General features: G+C 38.8%; 1 protein-coding gene across 1 annotated transcript in view; it reads left to right on the forward strand.

Annotated features, from left to right (window-relative positions):
- Window positions 1-22,304, forward strand: part of EPHA3 (EPH receptor A3) — a 185,730-nt gene that overhangs the window by 17,346 nt on the left and 146,080 nt on the right. The window lies entirely within an intron of this gene.

The raw sequence follows: 22,304 nt of genomic DNA on the forward strand, positions 1-22,304 counted from the left end.
CAGCTTGGCAGTTGAACCCCCATGTCCAGAACCCCCATACCCTTGCCCCTTGCTCTCAGAAAAGGCTGATCCATCAAGTTTTTGCTGAAAGAAAGCACCTGTGAGACTTTCTTTTGCTGTTCTTTGTTCTTTCTTTTTTTTCTTTTTTTTTTAAAGCTTTGGGCAAGCTGTTGATTCACCTTTATCACTTTTACAGAATCAATGTTAACAGTGCCTTTGCATCTCTGCCTCATGGGATTCCTTTGCTAATGTTTAAGTTGTGCCTTCTTGATATTAGGCATTAAGCAGGTGTTTAGCAGTATTTAAGGATGAAGGTTTGGTTCATTTTTTGAGTTTATGCATGGATCTCTCTCCGTGTCTCTGGATAAAATTGCTCCATTCTCATGGGAAAGAAGTGGGAAGAGGGTTCAGGTTTCCTCCTAGTGGCTTTTTCTGCTGACTTTTCCCAACAAGAAACATCTCTAAACAGGATGTCCAAGAGGGAACTCTCCAGCAATTTCTAGTTCATCAGTGTGGTTTTCTTTTTTCACTTGCATTTTTTTTTATGAAGCCTTTCTCTCCCAGCTCCCACTGCTCCTCTGCTTTGCTCTCCTGCTCTGCTCAGCTCCTTGCAGCTGTGCAGATCTGCTGCTCTGCTCCCTGCAGCTGTGTCTCTCTTGCCTTGGATGCCTTAAACAGTTGGTAGGGAGTGATGCAGGGTATCATGGGGGCTATAAGGAAAACAGATGTGCTGCATTACCCCACCAAAAAGGGCCCCTGGATCTGTCAAGGTCAATTTTATTGGCTTTTGCAAGTTTTTGTCAGGTAAATCCAGCCCAAGTTGTTGTTTGCGTGTGTTTGTACATGCTGTTCCTATTTACTGCCATATCCTCGGATATAGAAGCCAAAGTAAATCATGGAATTTCACTGATGTTCTTGTAAGTTAATGAAATTCCTTGTTAAAAATTGCGTGGCAGTAAATTAATGTAGATCATATGCTGTGACTGTTTTTGGAAGAGAGTGGAGCCTCTAGACTGTAGTCTTCAAAATACCTTGAAATTTTAAGCTTACATATTGAAATATAAATGTAAAGTGTAGAAATAACAATGTTTATCCTATCCCAATTGGCATTTTGCTGTAAAATGGTGACAACTTGAGCATCGTGTGAGAGAGGCGCCTTCTTCTTACAGCCCTTTATTTATAGTCAATTAATTAAACCTGGTAAATATGGCTGTGTCTGTCTCTGAGCTAAAATATGAACTTAAACTTCAGTGGAAAAACATTATAATAAAGATGTCACATCATATTGAAAGATTGCTAATAGCAGAGCAGTGATTTAGAAGGTAAAGCTGATAGAGCTGCACTGGAGGCTGTGACTCACAAATGAGAATATTGGTGTCGTGCCAGTTCCTCTCGAGCGTGCAGCAGTGTTCACATAAATGTCAGGACACCAAAGCTGGTGACTTACAGAGTTTTTAAAAATAATTTAACTGAAGTGTTTAACAAACCTCTTACTAGGTTAATAATTTTATCCTGTTGATACATGATATTGATTGATTTCTGGCAAAATGACCCGAATTGATTGGTTCTTCTTTATTTCTGTAAGTTCTCTCGACTTGGGCATATGTAATAATAGCTTTCCACAAATTCCTGAATATTCATGTTAAGGTTTGTAGCTCATTGGTATTCAGGGGTTTGTGTGTCCCACATGAGCACGCTGTAATGGCAGTGGTTTAGACTCTGGTGAGTAATATCACCCTGGAAGAATGTGATCTCTCCTTGAACCATCCCACACAGCCACAGCCTTGGCTCCAGGAACACTGATCTGGTCAAGCTCATTAAAACCCTGTCGGCACAAAGCATTGGCCCCTCCAGATAGCAAGGCACAAGAATTAAAAATATAATAGCAGGTTTTGCTGATGCTTGAGCATGATTGGCAGCAGCCACAAGGCCCCTGTCCTGTGCCACCATCCCCAGCACCTGCCCAGGCAACCTTTTTGTGATGCCAATCAGTCAAACCCCAGCTCCATTTCTATAGGTTTCATTAAAAGGGAAAGAAAGAAGAGCTACTTACTCTGTGCAGAGTATATTATTGATATGCTGATTAAGCATAATGCAAATGATCATTAACTGTAATTCACATAAATTACAGCAGCACAGATGTGGGGGTTGGGAGGATAAAGCAAGTCACTTTAATAATATACAATAGAAATGTGATGGATAATTCATACAGAACAAAAGGAGTACAGTCTAAACCCTGCTCTGCATATTCATGGGAGGAATTTTATTGGTTTCAGCATCATTTTTTAGGGAGAAAGATGTATCTGACTCCTGCTCCATAGTGGTTTTTTTCAAACTTCACCAAAAATATCATTCATGACACAATCTCAGTCCATCGTTCTGCAGTCATGCAGCTTGTGACTCAATCTTTATGTGTTTATTAGTCAAATTTATGGATCTGAAATTTTTGGTCATGCTTTTTTCATGTAGTCAGAGAAGAGTAACAGAGAAATCACTCTTATCTTGTTTGGTTTGTAGCTAGAGAAAGGAATGCTGTGGCATTTTTTTTACTGTCATGTAAAAGATAATGGTTCAAAAAAGAAACTAAACCCCATCAGGAAAAACAAACCATAACAGAAACAAGTCTAACAAAAAAAAAAAAAAACCAAAAAAAAACCCAAAAAAAACCACCAAAAACAAACCAAGTTAATATGCCCTCAATGAGTTCTGTACATTAAAGTTAGTAAAATGCAGACAAAATTCAAAAGGCTGATTGGAAAAATAATGATGGTTTCTGATCTTGACAGCTTTCCAAATCCCTGAGTTTCTTCAGAAACATCAGATTTCTTTGAGAGCTGGCCTTACTCAGTACCTAAAACTTTTGGGCATGTATTTGGAAATCTTGTGTGAATAACTTGGCTTTTTCTTAATGGTCACTCTGATGGTCATTTGAACAAGTCAAGTTGATCATGTCAGTAATAGAAACTGGTTCATCAATATTTGAGGAGAGAAGGGTAACATTCCCTGCTTTCCTAATAGCTGGTGTTGTGCCAGGCAGGCTAGAGCCTGTGTGACTGAGATTAATGAGAGTTTTTCCATCAACCAAAAATTGGGTTAGAATCAAAATAATCTAAGCAAAAGTGAGGAAAATGCCTCCTTTCTTATATTTCAAAAGCCTGAATGTAGTTTGTCACGTTAGGCTGCATTGCTGCCTATCCCGGCTGCTGGCAGCCTCCTTGGTTTCATTTGTTCTGCTTTCAATAGTTGGCTCATGTGTGGCACTCTAAAAACTTTTGGGTCTTTTCTTTTTGGGGGATATCATGGACCGAATGGCTGCAGAAGAGGCTGACTTATATAAGCATTTGGATGTCCCTTGTGACTAGGTGAAGGTGGAGGAGGATTTGTGCAGGGTACATCCTGGCTCTGATGAAGGTGCTCTCAAATAAATGTTATTCAGAAATCAGTTTCTCAGCCCACAGTGGCTGGAAAGTTTCTCTGTTAATGCAGAAGACATTTTGAAGATTAATATTCCCACGAGGTTTGCTTTCCTGCAGCTTTGTGTCTTGCTGTTAATTGCATCCTGTTCTGTGGAGGGTTTGGATTTGTTTGGTTTTTTCAGTAGGTCCTTAATGCCAGTGGGTTTCCTTGTGCCTTTCCTTCAGCCTTCCCCTCAGCTGGGCACAAAAAACCATGCAAAGTTTTCCTTCCTTTCACAAGTCTCACATTTGCACACCACTGCAGAATCTCAGGGCAGCTGAACTACCACAAAACCTTGAAACTGGCCAACAAAAAGACAAAAATTTATCAAACGCCTCATTTTAGGTTTTTTCTGATGTTGATTGACATCTTAGCCTGTGTTCATTTTTTTGTCTGACACCAAACTTGACAACTTCTAAGCAGTACTGTATATAAAGTGGGCAGTGTTGCTGAAATCACTAAGTGGTTGTGAAAATTAGTTTCAAAGTGAACCCAGTAATATCAAACAATTGGTATAAGATAAAAGACTGAAACTTAAAGATATCTTTGTAAAATAAAAAATTAGGTCCTTGTTTTAAAAATGAAAACAATCATGTTATGCTGTATACTTTCTTTTTCCCATCCATTAGCAGTAGAATTTCCTTAGTACTTCTTAAAACAATGTGTTCTGGTAAAATCAAGATTTATCTGTTTTGCCTGAGCTCTGGTCTCCTTACAACCCCATACTGTTACCCTGCCTTCCGCAATTTGTGTATCATGTCTGAAATGCAGGCAGACTGTTGTGACGGTTGCAAGTCAAATGAACCACTTGGGATTCTGGTTTTGTGATTCATAGGCTTTGTTTCTTCTTACAGTGAGTGGCTGATTGGAAAAATATTTTTTTTTGTTAATATGCTCATTTTTTCCCTTATGTGCTTTTGGGGTGCACTGAAAGTGTATTTGTTTCACTCAATTCTCCTTTTTTCAAAATAGTGAAAACTTTAAAAAGTAAGAGCTTTCATAAAAGTTTTTTTTACCCTCAGTTTTCTGTAATCAAGCATGTGCTGTTTCTCAGTTTTAGACTTCTCGTTTTCTTCCTGCTGGAAGAAAACCCTCTAAATATTCTGCTGTAAAAGGAATGATTTTTCTCTGGAGAGGGACAATTAAAAATCTGCCTGATTTCTGAATTTTTAAAGACTCTTCATTCACCCTCAGCCTTGAATCAGAGTGCAATTGTGGTTTCTTCAGTTTGTGGGTGCTGCTTTTACAAAAAATCTGAATTAGTAAAAAAAAAATTGTTTGTATTATACTTTTCCCCCTTTCTGATAGATCTTTCTTGTAGCAACATAAAGGTGAGAGGTAGGCCAGATAGATATGTAAATTCTGTGAATATTGTTATATTTTGACTGATTTTGAATAAATGTGAGTTTTGTTGATATTTTCAGAGGCAGTGTGTAAATAGTCCATGACAGTGTATTTTAACTGGTTTTGACTTGTATTTCTTCTGTGCATTATCTTCTGCTGCTTGCACTAAGCATGCATTTAAAAGGGAAGTTTAATCGAAAAACTTAAGTGGAGTTGACTAAAGAAATAATATAAATGCTTTGGGGGAAAAGAAAGAGATTAAACATATTACTTCAGAATTTTATGCATCCCTGGTCTTGTTAGGAATTGTTACCAGAGACAAATGCCTTCCTTTTTAAAATGTGGAGCACTGGAATATTCTTAAGATTTTTTTCTTTTTTTTTAATATAATTGTAGTCTGCATTGCATTCATTTGAAAAATTCAATGTGATCATAATGGTGCTGTGTTTTGGTACATTTTTAAAACAGCTTTTAAATTGATCTAAAGTAGAAACTGTGCTAGTTTCAGTGATTATTATTAAGGGAGGGAGGTTTTTCTTTTTTTCTACTTTTTACTATGTTACTTCAAATTATGAGATTTCTGTTAAACAATAATTATAACAACAAGAAGAAAAAGTACAATAAGGGCAATGTCCTTATAACATATTTTATAATGAAAATATGGACACTCTCCCCGTATTTCATTAGCTTCATCAGTCCTTTTATTTACTGGTAATAAGGTTATTGAAGGTTGGAGATCAGTTTACTGTGGTTTCAAACAAAAAAGAAAAAACAGAAAGAGCAAGTTTTGGCTTTTGCTCCGAGAGTTAAATAAAGATCTTATTTAAAATTGCAAATGGAGATGCTCCAGCTTCCATTTTTTCCTTTTAACTTTCAAAGTTTAGAAGCAACATCATTCTTCTCATGGGCAGAATTTTATTTCTGTCGGCATAAGTCCAGGCCATTTGTGAGAAGTTGTCTCAAGTGGTCTCATCGCCACGAGATATTTTTCATTTTGTGAAGAAACGCTTACTTCATAATTTTATTCTTTTGTGCTGAATTTATTTGCATAAACCAGAACAGAACAAATGCAGGAACTGTCATGAAATGCAATTTTATTTATCACAGGGGCACACTGCAGTCGGTTTTAAGATTGTTTTTATAACATCAAGTCCACAAGACAAGCAACTCCTGTCTCCAGTTTAAAAAACCCATAAATGTTTTCTCCTGATAGCTTTGCTGTGGTTGTATTTATGGTGTCAATACTTTGGGTAGGTGGTTTATTCTGCATTTTCTTTCTTTTTCCCCCAGATATCTGTAAGCATTCAGTGTGAGATGACTGTAGTTCTAGAAGTGCTTTTAGAAGGTATAAAGTGCTTTTTAAAGGAGTTTGGGAGTGGGCACGAAGGGCGCTGATGGTGCAGGGTGAATGAGCGAGACTCGCAGGATGTTTCAAGGCAGGAGACGTGCGTTGCTTGATTTCCCTCTTCCCCCTGTCTTTTTGGAGTTATTTGTGAAAATAGCCTGAGGGTTGTGGTAATTAATTTCCTAATTTCTCCCGTTTTGTCTTGCCTGGAGCGGCTCGCAAGCCTGGCTGCGGGCGGGGCAGGAGGAGCGGGGGCCGCGCTCAGCGCCGGGCGGGCATTGCCGGGAGCGTTCCCCGGCCCCTAAAAACATCGCCTGCCCTTCCCCTTGCTGCTCCGACCCCAAAAACATCGCCTGCCCTTCCCCTCCCTGCTCCGACCCCAAAAACATCGCCTGCCCTTCCCTTCCCTGCTCCGGGCACCCTCACCCCGGCCTGAGCCATCGCCGGCCCCGGAGACGCTGCGGCACACACAGGGACGGGCTGCGGCTCGGGCAGAGCCGTGTGCGGTGGTGATGATGATGGAGGAGTAGTGTGGTGGGAGCGTGCACCGCCTCGCTGTTCCCTTGTCGTTGGAGGAGGGTGACGGGCTTGATGGGGAGCTGGGACAGTGTCCCCGTAACGCTGTGCCCAGCGGGGATGTTGGTGTCGCTGTCCCGCACCGGCGGGGAGCGGCGGGGGCTCAGTCCGCACAGCCCAGCCCGGCTCGCTCCGAGCGCAGCATCCCTGCCTCCCGTCCCGGCTGCTATCTCCCAAGTCCCCATCCCGCTCCCCAAGTCCCCATCCCGCTCCCCAAGTCCCCATCCCGCTCCCCAAGTCCCCATCCCGCTCCCCAAGTCCCCATCCCTGCTTCCCAAGCCCTTCCCCGCTTCCCAAGCCCCCATGCCGGTTCCCAAGCCGCCATCCGCCTCCCGTCCCCGCACTGTGTCCCGGCAGGTGGCGATGTCCCTCGGCGAGCACCGGGATGCTGTCCCGCGCCTCCCGCCCGGACAGGCTCCCCAGGATTTAGGCAGCTGCTCTGTGTCCCTTGATAAAGCATCAGACCTCAGCCAGCAGCCGCTGTTTTGGTTCTCGGTGCTGTTGTTTTGGTGTTTGGAGCAGAAGGTGTTACGGTGGAACTCATGTTTTGTGCCGATATTCTGCTTTTAATCAGCAGTGGAGGCTGTGTGCTGCTGGGGGCTCTGTGCACCGGGTGGAGATACCATCTTACACATAATAAGGTGATGAAATCTCAGAGTTTCACTCCGTGACATCTGGCCATTTCATCTGCAGCTTGGTTTCTCCTGCCTAACTGCGATTACTCAAACTTTATTTCCAGCTGTTGGGTTTCCAGAGGCCCCGAAGGGCGGCTGAGACACACAGGGTGATTTGATTGCTGGTTGTTAGCACGAGGACAGGGGGATGAGAGCTGTGCTGCGATGTGGTTTGTGTGCTCTTGCAGTAGGCAAGGAGGGGCAGTCAACACCATCCTTTCTCAAGAGCCTGACAATTGATTTTAGTTGGACTCTGGGGGGGGGGGAAAATTGAATTGCTCTGTGTTGGTATTTTTAAACAAAATAAAAGCCTGACCCCAAAGTTAATCTCTTAAATCTAGAGGAAAGTTTCTGTTTGCAGTAGCTGAAACTTGGTTTCTAAATTGGATGTGTAGGTTTATATACTGCACTTTCTGAGTAGAAAGGTAGGAATTAGTATCCTATATCAATTGTTTATCTTGGAATGTTAAAGGTAGATTTTGACCACTAATCCTTTAATTAGTGCCTGTTCAGACTTCACTGATATCAACAAAAGCATTAAAGTCAATTAAGTTGGTTTAAGTTAATTCACCCAAAAGTTATGACTGATGGGAGAGGGTGATAGTGTTGGTTATGAGTCAGGCTGCAAAATGGCATAAATCAGAATCTACTTTTCACTTGGAATCTCCATTAAAATGTTGTACTGAAATGTGTTTAATTTTCAGAGATGTAGATTTTACCAGAGACAAATTAAAATGTTGTTTAGGAGAGTTGCCAGGAGGCCACCCAGTCTCCTGCTCGGTGCAGGATAATTGCTAAGGTTCTATCAGGTCAGCAGCTCTGGTTTCGGATAGTGGAGTCTGAGGCTGGAGATATAACAGCCCCTCCAGGCAGCCTGTTTCAGTGCTTCTAGTGGGGAGAATTCTGCCAGATACCTAACCTGAATTTCTCAAGACACATTTTGTGGCTGTTTTCTCTTCTTACACCATCTGCTGTTACTAAGGAGAGTTTGTGTTAACTCCCTTTCTAGTTGCAGTCTGTAATGAGATCATTCCTTAGCTTTTTTCTTTTTACAAGACTGAACAATCCCTGTATCTTCGCAATGTATTTGTCCTCCAACTTGGTATTGAACACTCCTATTAGGTGTGATCCCATACTCACTGCTATCCCGGCTTCCTTAATAGGGGGGTTAATGTGGAAAACCTCTAGTAGGATGGTGGAAAAATATCCAAGAATGGGATGAAGTAAGGATGTAGGTGCTTTATATGTGTAACTGATGGAGTGTTTCAGTCTAGAAACACCTCACAGCAATGCTGCAGTTCAGTTTACATTCCTTTACAACCCGGGGATTTAACAAGTATAAGCTAAATGGGTTCTGGAGGGATTTCTTGGAAAGAAAGATAACAGCATAGTGTGGCTTATTTCTTCACAGCTCCTAAAATTAAGAAGTCTGGCCTTAAACTAACTTGTGATCAAAAAGCTCTTATAATAGGAGGCATGTTTGTCCAAAATCAGAATGCTTTCAAGACCTTTACCAATCTTAATAGCTCTTTCCATGATAGCAGAAAATCCTAAGATTGTATTTTCTGCTCAGAGGGGAGATTTTGACTGTTTAAGATTCAGTAACAGAAGTGCTTTTTGGAAATTGAGTGTTTTGGGGTTTATTTGTTTGTTTGGGTTGGGGTGGGTTTGTTTGTTTGGATTTTTGTTTGTGGAGGGTTTGTTTGTTTAAAAAACCCATCTTCTGTGGGTAAACAGGATACAAAAAAATAAAAAGAGCTGAGGAAATCATGGCAGCTGAACTGAAGGCACTGAAGGTGAGAGCTTTGGGAATAGTGACATTAAACATTCAGCTCTGTGTGGAGAGATATCAGGTGTGAGGATGAGTGAAGAATCCAAGAATGGAGTGAGATCTCCAGAAAGCAACCTGGATTTAAATTGCTTATGGAGCTGTTTCTGCTGCCTTCCATCTGCGAGGCTTGGAGCTTCTTTCCCATGTGACAGTAGGGAATAAAGATACCACAACAACCTTCATGTTCCAGAGAAAAGACAGGACCCTGTGGCTTCTTTGAGAGGGAGAGAGCTTGGGTTAACTCTGGGTTTCCCTGAGACTCTGACTTCATATTTCAGAGGTGGATTCAGTGACATTTGTGCCTGTCACCTGTTCAGAACTCTGCCTTTGTGCACCTCTGTGAACACTCACTTGGAGTCCAAACAAACAGGATTCCCACTTCTCCACTTTTCACAAGAATTAAAATCCCAACCAGGGCTTCAGAAGTTAATTTTCTTCCTGCCTGTGTAGTTTGATACATCATGTTGAGTGCTTTCCATCAGACTTATGGGATGTGTAACCTGGCAAAGCAAACACTGCTACTGGAACTTGAGCGTTTATGTTCCCTGATATCCTTGTGTTACCTGTTTAACTTTCACTAATATTTCTGTGACACTTTATTAATAAACATAATGTATCTGTGATGGTAATTTAATTTTACTTTGAAACCTGGTAATAAATGTTTGAATTGCAGAGCTTTTCTGTAGAAGTGTTTTAGCCTGGAGAAATGTTTAGAGGAGAGGCTGAGCTGCACTTCTGCTGATGGCACCGTAATTCAGCGCTGTGTATTCAGAAGTAAATGGTTTTCAGATTAGAACATCCTCTTACAATGAAAATATCCAGAGGGTGAATGTTAATCAGATCTTGTAGAAAAGTTCTGTGTGGATGAAGGACAGGCAGAGGTGGTGAGGTAATGCACAAAATAAATGTGCAACCCAGGTGGAAACTTTCCCTTTACAATGGGATTGACTTGCCAGAACCACCAGCAGTCCTGAATTGTTACTCCTGTAGACTGGAACTAACTGGAGTATCTAAAAATACTAAAGGCAGGTGTTGGTTTTGAAGCACAGAGGGTATGGTGGGATTGGCAGATCTGGGAACAAACCCCTTACTGAACATCAGCACTGTCACATTTTTAATTCAAAGAGTGTTTTAAGAGAAAGTTGTGCTTTGTCTGTCTTGTGCTGCAGCAAGCAGAGGGTGCATTGTGGGCTGCCCCACTGACTTCCTGAAGAGTTTGGGATTTTTGTATTAAACTACTGATAGAGAAAATGGAAGCAAAAGCTGAGAGAATGGAAAATATTTTGAAAATAGTAAATGTTGAATGTTGGTGTTCTTAAGATTTTTAGGAAAACTTACAGATACTGCATGATACATTTTGAAAATTCAGTTTTGCATGTGACTGCAGTATTGCAATGTCTTGATTTAGAAGGTGGAGGGCAGCATTAAACCCATAGAGCTAATTTACTGGGGTAAACCACTATTAATAGAGAAACAAAGTGAAAGGTCTGTAATCTGTGTTATATAGGCTGAAATGTGGTGACTGAAGACAGACCAAAGAAAATACAAAAAGTTTTACTTGATTCAGAGTTATGTTTTAATCTGAAGAATGGCAGGTTCCTATATAGAAGGTGAAAAAGAGGAATATAATCTGTAATTAAGTATATAATTTGCATTTAGTGTGTAATTGTTTGTGTTGTGTCCTTTGAAAAAAAAAAGAGGATTCAACAGTGGAGCAAGGAAGTGTCTGAACTGAAGATTCATGGGTTTGTGTAATGCTGATGTACAAACATTTTGCAGGGTTCTATCTGCCACCCTATTTTACATTTAACATAAAATGTATATTTAATTGCCTCTGAAATGTTTGGAAGTGAACTTTTTAAAACCATATGCCTTTTAACTAGTGCGTGGTAGAGGTGTTTACAAACACTGGCCAAATGTGGTGTCAGTTTGTTTAACCTGCTTCCCTAGTTGAGTTCAAGGCAGTACTGTGACCAAAAGTAAACAGGTTTTGTCATGGCTACTTGCAATGTGTTGTATTTAGGAATCAAGTTCATTTGGTAACTTTTGGCAGGGTTTTATTTCTCTTTGTCTATGCCTTGTTCATATTCAAATTGGAATGGTGCTGAATTTCCATTGTAGCTAAGAGTAAAATATGACTTTGTGTAGGCAATGCTCCTGCGCTGAACATAACAAAGAGATGAGTTAATGTAAAGGTTTTGTGGTTTGGATTTTTTTCTAAATGTGAGTAATGTTTTGTAAATGCATGAACCAAAATGAATATAAATTACATTTTGGCGTCACGTGCTAGACTTTGTGGAACAAAGTCATGGCTGGAAAGGACAGAGGTGGGGTGAGTGTCTGAAGAGGAATCATTGGTTCAATGTGACTGTAAATGCCTTTGTTGTGAAGAGAGAATGAATGCAGAACTGTAATAAGTAACCACTGATGGCTGGTATGAGCAATGGATATGGTATTCTGGGCAACTGGAAAGGTTAGGGAATGGCTAATGGCATTATTAAAATGATAATAAAGTAAGAATGCCAAAAGGTAAAAAGAAATAATCAAGATATATTGTATTATCTGAGAGAGAATGGGCAAATAAAAAGAAGAACAAGTGAAGAATCTTAGAAGTAACCCAGAATAATTTGATTAATTTGGAGTTTGCATAAAACCAAAATTAGGTTAAAAACATTGTTTCAGTGTCCACAAATCTCTAAAAATGTGTAAACAAAGAATAATGCAAGAAAGGTGGTGTTGGGATAACTGACAGAGAATAGTTTAGAATTAGGTTTTTTGGTGCCGCTTGACATTTTGTGCACTGAAATGAACACAGATATAGTGGAAAACAGGAGACCACAATATAATAGATTTTAAAAAGGAGCAAAAGAAGGTGAAACTGAGGGAGAGACCAAGAGGAAATTCGGGAAGAAGGAGAAGAAAAGAAAAATGAAGGGTGCAATCTTTAAAATACATAATAATGTATGAACAAGTTGCAAACTGAGAAAGAGACATGTATGGGTTATAGGTTATTTTTTTCCTCTTGTTTATGAAACTAGGAAGAGAATCCATGTTTACTTCCTGCTCTGGGGTCTGTAGGGAAGCATGGTCCTTTCTCTTCAGAGGGTTGTGTGTTCCTGAAGCAGTGACTCCTTCCATAGCAGCATTTCTCCTTTTTTTCTTTTCTTTTTAAGTATCTTTTTCCATGATTCAGCAGATACCTTAATGGTTAAAATAAATACAGAGTCCTGGTCAAAGATATTATAGGATAAAGCAAAATTCTAATAGTTCTTTGCTTACAATTTTAGGACAGAGAGTCGAAGTTCTCTGTGGTCTTTTTTTTCTATGAATGCAAACATCTTTATAGCCATGCACACACTCTTCTCTGATAAAGAAGTTGAAAATCAAAAAGCTCTACAAATTTATGTACATTTAATACTCTAAGCAGTGCAGTGCATATTTCATAGCCTATCTGTGAGTTGCATTAGGTCCTGACTGTTCAAGGTTTTTTATCAGGTCTGCTGTACAAATCTTGTCTTTTCTCTATGCAAACAAGTTGGTATATTTTAGTGTTTGCATGATTATTTTAAAAGTCTTATCCAAAATAAACTTATATTTATTAAACTAGAACTTCTGCTGCTGGTGAATCAGAGCAGCCAAATGCAATATATGTAAACACTTGTGGAAATCAGATTTTTATTTTACTGGAAGTCAAAGAAATTCCAACCCCTCACAAATCAAAGAAGCTTTGCTATTCCCAAAGAAAGCAGCCAGTATTAAAAGAATTCAGTTTAATTCAAATGAAGGCTATAGACCAGATCATTGTATTGATATCAAGTTCCTTGTGATTGATGGTACAAGAGTGAATAAGAAATTAATTTGATAGACATTGATTTTGTACTGCAGTGTATTGACAATGTGCAATGTGATATCTGCTTTACAGAACTTGACTACTTTCTTATTGCTCTTAAAGGTTATTCTTTATTTCTCTACTTCCTACATTTTTATTGCTCTGAAGAAATGAACATTCCAACCTTTCTGTTTTGAACAACTCATTTGGTTTCACTGGCACGCGGTGATTTGGCCTGGACCACTCTCCTCCTTTTGAGAAATTAAGTCTTCATTAAATCTCTTGCTTTCATAGTTTTCATAATAAAATAAGATTTAATGGATGGCTACTTGTACAAAAGTTTTTACTGGGTTTGCAGAGTTAAAGTCTAGGGGATAATTTCCTCTACCTTCTACCATTTAATTTTTTCCTATGTCTTCTTGAAACTCTATTGCCTTTACTCCACAACTCTGAATAGTTTCAGTTTCTTTTGAAAAGTCATCAAACTACATAAATGCAGCTTATTGCATAAACTTTGGAACTTGGAAAGCATTTGGACATTAATACTGAAGGCAGTCTCAGTTTTTTATATTGCCTATGGCTTTTTGTGCTTGTAGGGATAGGAAATTTAAGAGAGTGTTGGACCTACAGTTGTAGAAGAGTTTTGTGTAAGATATGTCATTAGAACTCTCCAAAGGTCTGTCAAAAGAGTGACTTGCAGAAAAAAAATCCACATTTTTAAGTTTTTGTAACAAATTGGGATCCTCAGCCTGCTTTGCATAAGAGTGTGCCATGGAATTTGCGCAGAGTGGAATACTGGGACAGGTGGAAGCTGGGGACGTGAAAAATAAGTTCCAATTTTCAAAAGGCACCATGCTACTTTAGCAGCTGGAAGTGTAGCTGGAACTGACCCAAACCAGAGTTCCAGTTTAACAAATACAATTGTTTGAGTTTGGTGGAATTATCTGAGGAAAGAGCTGGAAAAAGGAGCAAAAATTAAACATTTCAGTCAGTGAGCTGGATCATTTTAGAAAGAACTGCATTTTAACATGGAGGATTACTGTGCTTTTTAAAATGTTATTATGTCACATCTCAACAAAACCTAATTTAACTTTCATTCTTACTTGTGGCTTAGGATCTGTAGGCCATCCACATGATGTGTTTATGGCTGTTATATTTTTCAGCAGTAACAATGTCACATCACATTTTTGAGTTTTAGCATTTTAATTACGCATATTTGACTTGAATTGCTTATGCACCTCCTTTAATGATCAAGTCAATGTATATCATAAATCAGAAAAAATCAGACAAAGAATCATCTTTGGTGTAGTGTCTTTTATGACTTAGAATTTGAGACTAGAGTAATTTTATTCTGTTTTTAAATTTGCATGACCCAGATGTTACTTCTGTGTCAAGAACAAGCATGAGCCTCCCTAGAATATTTCTGTCAGAACAAAATAGTTACTGTTGTATTTCAATCATTTCCATAGCTGGTGAAGTTCATATCATTTGAAAAATTTATGGACAATATATTACAGGAGAGGACTGCAGCGTGATAAGACAGCACAGGATATTAAAAGAGATTATACATCCCAAAAAGAAAAAATAAAAGGAGAGATTTACTGCACTCAGGAACTGCAGTGTGGATGGGGAAAAATGAGAATGGAAAATTAGCTCACAGATAAAAAACCCCAAACAGTTGAAGGTCAAACACTGACAAATTTTGCATTTGAGTGGAGCTTTGTCCCTTTGCCCACTGTTCTCCTGCCCTGTGTTTCCTGCACAGGATAAACTCCCCCAACACCCCTCCTGAGCACTCTGGAGCTACCTTGGGCCGTGGTTCATGGAGGCAGCAGAGCCCTGCAGAATGGGAATGCAATCCTAGAAAAGAGAATCTCAGTCTGCTGTGCTGCTGTGAAATAAGACAGCCGGGTGGGGTGAGGGGGTAGTCTGCTTATTTGTTTCTTTTCACCCTAAATTATGTGTGTTTCACTGTGTGTAATTGACACCATGGCTCACAGCATCTCTGAATTTGTTCCACTTTCTCACAAATACCTGATACTTCATTGTCCTGGGGTTTTAAGCTTCCTTCCAGTGAATAGGATTTTATTTTTTTTTCCTAGATACTGTTTTGCTCAAAGCAGATGTTTTATGACAAGTAATTTGAGGGTGTAACATGGAAAAGACATGAAATAAAGCTCCTTGAGTGCAGCATTGTCTGGAAGAAAAGAGTAGAGGCATGTGGAAGAAAAATAATGCAACAGCATCTCTGTGATTGTAGTTGGAAAAATGAGTGTGTTTATTTTGATGAAACTTACTGAGAGATATTTATTTAAGATGCCTGTAATGTTATAGTGCAGTTTGTAGTATAATCTATTATATCAATTTGTTTTGTGGTAAGATTTCATTAGTTTCTAAGTGATATGTGGATGTTGTTTACCTATTCATTTTAGTTGTTGTGAAAACTGCTCAAAACAAAGCTTTTGAGTTGTTCATAATAAAAATACTTCTTTGAGGAGCATTTAGCAGTCTATACCTCACACAGAAGGGGCGTGTGATGGACAGAAAAGAGCTGAAAGATGAGTTTATGTCTTTTTCTCCTTGTGGAAAATAGAAGTCGAAGAGGTCACTTAAATTCCAGAACTTAGTCCTCCACGGTAGAATTGATTCAGTCTTGAAGGACCTGGAGGTATCTATTCTGGGGATATCTATTCTGGAGATAACTATACTAGAGATATCTATTCTGGAGGTAAATAATCTACAAATTGCAAAGCACTTCCTTACTCCTTAGAACAAACCCAAGCAGATTGGTAAATTACAAACTTCAGTGGTGGGAACTGTGAACTGACCACTGAAGAAAGTTGGACGCAGAATTGAGGCATTGCTGGTTTTTTTTCTTCTCCTGTTTAGGAAACTTAGTAAACACCAATTTAGGACATGTTGGCTTCCTTTGTCTTCTGCCAGAAGTCTGGTGCTGGTGCAGAATTGTGTGTGTCAGCTTTAGAGCTGATCACACTGTGTGTAATTCATTAATATTTTAAGAACATCTGATTTTAATTGCAGAGCTATTTTGAGACTAATGTTTTAAGAAGCTCTCCAGAAGACAGCTTGACTTCATCTTTTCCTGTGTGTGTTTTCTTTTTAATAACATCTTACATTTTAACTTTTATTTTTTTATATCTCTGCTCTGATATTTTTTATTGTCTTGCTTAAAGAAAGTCACAAAAGATCACGTAAACATATCCTTAGCTCCAAAGGGTTCAGAGCTTGGCTGGTGTGGTTTCTTCATGTCTTCCACTGTTTGCTGAACAGTGGAGTATTTTTGTCCCTGAGAGGTCTGATGTTTGCGCGCCTGAATGGAGGAATTTGTAGATGTTTTTTCATGATTTTTAATTGTAAAAAATGTAATTATCAATAAAAAAGTTACAATTTTTTATTAATATCTCTGGCTACTGTTACACATTTTCTGTGGTGTCAAAATGCAGCATGTGCTGTTCCCAAACTGGAGAGTGGTTAGGAATTATCAGTGGTACATACACTTTTTTTTTATGAGATACATGTTTCTTCCATGGGAAATATTAGGTTGGGTTTTCCTTTTAGTTAAGCTGTTTCTATTTTAAACCTGCAATTTGAATAGTTAAAGCAGCACAAGAGCATGGGAGGTACATTAATTACAATGAATGGAACAAGGCTCTGGTTCTGCAAAAGCATCTACATTGTGGATCCCACTGGAATTAATGAGTTTCCTATCTGTAAAATTAAACTGGCACTTTTGAATTTGGGGGACCAAGTGTTTTATCAATTTCTTCTGGTTGTTAGAAAAGTCAGTATTGTCGAAGTTCTCTTCTTGCCTTAAGAAGGAGTCATAATAGGGAAAGTTTTAGGGACTGCAAAAGCTTTAGTTTTGGAGCATCAGGATTTACTTTGAGGTTGAGGAATTGTGCTTTTCTAAGAACCTTCTCCAGCAGTCTCTTAAAGTGAGGTTGCTGACCTTGTCTCTGAAGTTTTTCCTGTTAGCGAACTTGTTGTCAGGCTGTGGAATACAAAGGCATTGCTAAAAAAGAAGGAACCTTGTTGACATTTTATTGGGAGTTTTTAAAGCGTCAGAAAACTTTTAATAGGTAGGTTAAATGTGGGCATTGTATTAGGAAAAAAAATGTAATCTTGAACTAATTTAAAGTCCACAATTAGTTGGGATCACAGGTGGCAAGAAGAAGTTTTAATGATAGCCTGGCCCAGGCCTTGAGGTAAATGATGCATAATTATTCATAACTGCTATTTTTGGCTTGCTTGCATTTGTCCTAGACCTCTGCCTGAGGAAACAATTTGAAATAATTAGTGTGCTAGTGCAGTGACAATGATGAATGAATCAAATGCATCTGGTGCCAAACATGGATCTTGATAAGAAGCAGATAACTTTGGCAACTGTGGATTTTTTGTTTTTAGATTTCTGAGACTGGGAACAGTTTGTTCTTGTTTTGGTTTTTTTTTAGACTGACATGTTCAACATAGAAAATTACCACTCACTGGGCCATGATCAAAGTGCAGGAGGAATTCCAGCACTGTGAACACGAAGCAGGTCTGCACACTGTGTGTGCAGCTATTCAGGGCTGGGAAAATGAAGGGGGGTATTAAGTGGAGCATTTTGAAAACTCAGGTCAGCAGAGCCAAAAGTTAATGTTAAAGCAGCAAGATGCATTGCTTATCTCACACAGGTTGCAGGCACATTTGATGTCAATATGCAGCAGCGTAAATACAGCTGTGTATCATTATCAGAGCAAAGCTAAAGCAGAAACAGAAAGATTGGGTTCAGATTCCTGCATTGTAGCTTAGCTAGTGCTTCTGAGGTCCTCAGAGGTGTTTTCTTTCTCTGGCTTGAATACTCATTTCTATCTGTGTAATTCACTATATATGGCTTTTCAGGTGCAGGTGGATGTGAGGCTCTTTTGAAATTAGATGTGTTTAATGAATAGGTGCAGGTGGATGTGAGATTAGATGTGAAATCTATCTTTTGAAATTAGATGTGTTTAATGAAGAGGGAAAAAGTTAATTTTAATTAATATTCCTTTATCTTCTGACTTCCACACATTTTTATCTTGTTGGACTAGTGAACAAATGTTTGCTAGTTTTGAATTTGTTCCTAATGAATTGATTAAAACAGGTTGCAAGGTAATGCTCAGGTCAGTGACTCCATACCTGAGCTGTGAGCAGCAGTCTTTCCGTCCAGAGATTATTTGGCTTCCACTCACAACCTTGAAATTACAACATTGTGAGTAAAGTTCTCTGCGACAAATGTGGCTCTAAAGAAAGATTTTTCAGACTGAAATGCAAGGTATAAATTTAGGGGAGAGCTGACAGCCTGACAGTTGATCTTTTTATTCACTTCTGTGTGTGCTTCAAGTAAAATTGTTACAATGAGGATTTAAATTTTTGAGCTTGTCGACTGCTGCTGCACGTGTTGTGTTTTAAAGGAGTTTCTTGGTGACAGGCATTTCATGCATTTGATTAGACCTTAAACTCTGTGCAAACTTCAATAGAATGCATATAATAAGTTTTCTGACTTCTAGCTGGTCTTTAACCTTCTGCTTCTACATGTAATTAATGTTTTTCTAGTGATTTTTCTAATGCCAATCCTAATATTTCACCAGAAACTTACACCTATTTGGGCAGTGAATTCTATTAGGTTGAGGATGCCTTGGCAGAATATGGGTCTAGAGGAGATTTTAGCCTATCCAAGCAAAATCTCTTCCTGAGAGAAGCTCTGCTGTGATAACAAGTTTGCATGATCAGATACTTTCTCTTGTAAACCTCTCTGAGAGCTGTGTTGAAATCACCTAAAATCACAGAAGGTTTTTGTTTGTGTGTTCTTTCATCTCAGTGGTCTCTGGATTTCCTGCTTGGAACTGATGTGGGATGAGGCTGGGGAAAGAAAACATGGGGAATCACTCTATGTTCAGAGCCTTTAGCCCAGAAACTTAAATAAAAGTAAATTCAAGTATTAAATGCTGATTCACTGCCTATGCACCTTGTTCACTCAGGCAAAATATTTACCTAGCAGGGGTTATTTTTATCTTAAATGCCAAAGATGGCAGAAGTAAAAGGTGAAATGAATGAAAGCCTGAGCAATTCAGAGTCTCTTGAATTGCTGCTCAAATCCTCTCTTGAATTGCTGCTCAGACCTCTCTGAATCCAGAATTCATTCATTCCCATGACTGTTGAGCTCCTCTCTGAATCCAGAATTGCTGACCCAGGTGTTCTCTCTGCAGAACAGCTGTCCTGAGAGAGCTAAGAGGATGCTGCATTCCACTCTAGAAAATCAAGGGGACCCTTGACCTGTGGCCAGAATCTGGAGTAAAATTTTCAAAATCTCTCTCCAGAAGTATCAGAATCCAGAGCAGATCTTGCCATTCATCAGGATTTCCCACTCTTCTAGAAATCAAGGGTCCTATGGAAAAGAAGCATAATCACGGAATGAGGTGGTGTCACCATGTCTGTGCACCCTGGAGCACAGGTGGATTTCCACACCTCAATGTAATGAAATGGGAAGCTTACCACATTTAATTAGGTAAATAATTCCGTCTGGAAAAATTCTTCAGTGGTCCTAAAACTAACTAGATTTTTAGGTGGTCATAGGAACAAGAGTAATTTACTCTTTACCTATAAAATTACTCTTCACAAATCACTTCAATATATTTAATGTGGTTTTTTGGGGTTTTTTTTCTGATATAAACTAATCAGGGTGAATGATGTCTTCTGAGGGAAAAAGGTGCTCTTATGCCGAGTAGGAAGAATGCTTGTTTGGGGGTTTTTGTGTGTTCTTTGAACAGTATTTCATGTGAGTTTTTCTTTGTGATGGGAAAATCTTTGTGGTAGGTTTTCATGTAATTTGGAGTTATTGGTTTTGTTATTATTATTTTTTTGCAGTGTACTCCTTTCCCATAAAAAACAAACTGAAAATGATAATTTCTCTGAGGCAACAGGATTGAACAATGTACTGGTTTTTCCCAGATGGAAGCAGAATGCAATAAGCCATTTTGAGGAAAACACGTTCTTTGAAGTGAATAAATTTATTTATTGTTAGTATTTAAATCTGTCACAGTCAGTCTATGGACTGAGCATGATAATAGCTGTCTCAAATCCTCTTGTGCATTCCACCATTTGCACAGAGTGTGGGGTGTGTGGAGAGGGTTAGGTAATAGATTTTGGTTTGGTTTGGCTCTTTTCTTTTCTGGGTTGGATTTTTTTTTTTTGTTTGGTTTGGTTTTAGTTTTTTGTATGTTTGTTTTGGTTTTGGGGGTTTTTATTTGTTTGTTTTTGGGGGGGCTTTTGGTCTGAGCTTTTTGGTGTTTTTTAATGTTTTTTTTTTATATGATCTTAAACAGAAAAACAAGGTTGTTCAATGTGTCTCCCTCCTGTTCAGTGCTGTGGCAGGAGCTCCTTCTGGAGTTACCCATCTTCAGGTGTTTTGAGTTTTCTGCTGGGCAAGAGGGGACACTGGCAGAGGTATTCAAGTGTGACTGACACCCAGTGAAATAAAATAGAATTATTTAATCTAACTCAGTGCTGGTCCTCAAGCCTGGACGACAAAAATCACTCTCGTGTCCTTGCTGAAGTTTCATTAACAGAGCAGAGTGCTGCTTTGACACATTAATTGGTTGCCATGCTTTCTTTTTCTCCAAGTCAACCTTTCCTTTGGTCACTTGATTGAAATTACTGATAATTGCAGGGCTGTTAGGAGTCTGTTTGTGCAGAATGGACTTAAAGGGGCTTTGCTGTCCAAGGGAGCAGGCAAATGGTTCCTATCACCTGGGAGCTGCTGGGTTGTCCTTGTCCCACACTCCTCCCCTTAAAAAAAAGGGGCAACCAAGCAGAAAAAAAGCAAAGACAAACCCAACAGAATACCACAAGAAATTACTTTTAAGGAAACCAGTTCTTCCTCACTGGAAAATAAATGAGAGAGTGAGAGTGGGCTGACACAAAATTAGCATAGGGAATATTTCTTTGCCTCATTCCTGCATTATGGAACAATTTGTTGTGTTCAGCAGTTACCAACTTTCAGGAAGAAAAATGCATTTTTAATTTTTTAAAAAAATGACTGCTGAATAATGTATTGTACTCCTGCAGGAAAAGAGTAAGATTTTGGATTGTTTGAAACTTTCTGGTTAAGTGAAACAAAAAAATTGCACAGGGTAATTTAAACTGGTATAGCTTCCTGGATCTCAGGGGTTTTTGTATAGATGTTTAACATTGTGCCATATTTAATATTTTCCTTTCCAGCTGTAAGACAAAGAATCAAATTAATTTTCTTCCTAACAGACTTCTTTGGTTTTTTGTTTCTTAGCCAATGAAAGCCAGCAATGCTTTCCACTAAATGTTCTTATGACACTTTGTTTCAACTTTTCTTCACTTCTTCAGTCAAAGGCTGGAATTTCTGTATAGTTTCTGTATAGTTTTGATTGCCCTTTTCTTAGCTCAGGCCTCTATTTTCAGAAAATAATGTCATTAAAAGATGACTCACTCCATTTGTGTGCTCAGACATTTGTATTCGAGTGTTACAGAAAAGTCCACTTGAATTTTCTGGTTTGTAGTTATTTTAAGCCAGGACATTACAGATGCTGTTTAGTCGGATGAAACATGAATTTCTGTTTTGAGAAATGTTCTATTCTTTCTGCTGTGATAATTCACTGTGGAGAGGCATGGGGCCCTCTCTCTCAAATCTGTGCTATAAAATAGCATCTACCATTCAAACAAAACTTATTATGGGCAGAGATGAGTCATTGTTACATGTTCCTATTATGCCTTTCACAATGGAATTGGTCCTTCTCAGTACTACCACTTTTCAAGTAATAAAGGTAGCAGTAAAAATACTTTCCTGAACTTGTCTGCTACAAAAAAACTGCCATTACCTCACTTTCAGAAACATTAAACTTTTTTTTTTCTTCAGGTGACCTACTTTGTAGGGTAGATATTTCTGAGAACTCTTCCTTTTTCCACAGCTAATCTGCCTTTATTGTGCAAATCTCAGTTTATTTGTAATTTAGTGCATCCTAAATAATTTCAATCCTATCTAAATTTTCGATTTTAAGGTAGTGCTGTATTTTGTGATCATAAACCAGAAACACTTGCATGGATTTAGGTTGTTTCTGTGACATAGGTCTGTTTGATTCCTTCCTTGGATCACACATGTGCAGTCACCCCAGAACTGCTGTTCATGCCTCAGCTTTTAGCTTTTACATTTTTCAGATTCTGTGCTGCTTTATGGTGTAACTC

This window comes from Geospiza fortis, unplaced genomic scaffold, assembly GCF_000277835.1.
Source record: "Geospiza fortis unplaced genomic scaffold, GeoFor_1.0 scaffold72, whole genome shotgun sequence".
NCBI classification, from domain to species: Eukaryota; Metazoa; Chordata; class Aves; order Passeriformes; family Thraupidae; genus Geospiza; species Geospiza fortis.